The following is a 1516-nucleotide window of genomic DNA, read 5'->3' on the forward strand; positions in this document are numbered from 1 at the left end:
GGTCCAGTTGTGGGCCCAGCTACAGAAAGGATGTGGACAAATTGGGGAGAGGCAATGGAAATGGTTCAGGGGCTGGGGGACATGACTTGTGAGGAAAGACTGAGGTAACTGGGCTGATTTAGTCTAGAGAAGAGGAGACTCAGAGGGGATTTAACGGCAGCTTTCAAATCCCTGAAGGGTGGTTCAAAAGAGGATGGAGTTGGACTGTTCCCAGTGAGGGCAGATACAGAACAAGGAGCAATGGGCTCAAGTTGCAGCAAGGGAAATTTAGGTCAGATATTAGGAAGAATTTTCCCACCAGGAGGGTAGTAAAACACCAGAACAGGTTACCCAGAGAAGTGGTGGGAGCTCCCTCCTTGGAGGTTTTCAAAACCCAGCTGGACAAAGCTCTGGCTGGGATGATGTAGTTGGGGCTGGTCCTGCTTAGAGCAGGGGTTGGATGAGATGTGACCTCCTGAGGTCCCTTCAACCCTCATTTTTTGTGATTCTGTTAGTCTGTAAGAGGCATCTCTGTCCTGCCTTCTACCTGCAACAGCTGTGGTGACACAACTAAACAGAGATCTTCAAATTAATAATCATAATAATAATGTTCTTTGTTGCAAAAGCATCAGTTAGTCAAAGTAAGTGTTTTTTGTTGGGGTGCACATACAGGGATTGGACATGGATACAATTTCTGCTCAAAATGAGTGAGAGCACTCAGTCATTTCTGACCATTGCTGGCAGCTGGGCCTGACAGCTGATGGAGACTTGGGCACAGCAGGACCTGAACCTTTGACCTGCTGGGTGTTTTGGAGGGGAGAGCAGGGTCTCTCTGCTTTTTCCACACTAAAAGGTCTCAGGAGGAAGTCCGGGATGAAATGGCACGTTGGTTTAAATACTGGCCCACTGCAAGCCTGGAGAACCACTGCCTGCCCGGCTCTGTGGGCTGAGCCTCCCCTCTCTCCTGCCAGCCTGGAGATATTCCAGGGGTGGAACAATAGCCCTCGGGGATGGATGTGTCCACTGATAGAGCAACAGCCCCAGCACCCACCCCCTGTGTGTGTTTATGCATGTCTGTCTGTATAGGGGTGCAACAGCCCTCATGGGGGCAGGGGTGTCTAAGGGTGCAAGAACAGCCCTCGTGGATGTGTGTGTGTGTGTGTGGGGGGATGCCTAGGGGTGCAACCACAGCCCTCATAGGGGTTTATGGGGGGGGCGGCGCTGGGCTCCCTCAGCAAGTGCCCCCCCCCCCCAACCGCCACCGAACCCTCGGCCCCCAACGTTCTACTCCTGACTGTTGGGGGGGGGGAGACTGGCTTCTATTGGCTGCGGCGGGATGGGAGACCCTCCCGGCCGCAGAGCGGCGCTGTGACGCAGGGCGGCGGCTGGCCCGGCTTCCTGTATCCCATCAGCACCTGCGTGGCGGTGGCGGCGCCCCTGAGGGGCGAGTGCGGGAGGTGGCGGTGGCGGTGGCTCCGCACATGGCGCAGCGGCGGGGCCGGGACCGGGATCGGGACCGGGAGTGCCCCGGGGCGGG

The sequence above is a fragment of the Gavialis gangeticus genome, unplaced genomic scaffold (genome assembly GCF_001723915.1).
Source record: "Gavialis gangeticus isolate Ggan-Ray unplaced genomic scaffold, GavGan_comp1, whole genome shotgun sequence".
NCBI classification, from domain to species: Eukaryota; Metazoa; Chordata; order Crocodylia; family Gavialidae; genus Gavialis; species Gavialis gangeticus.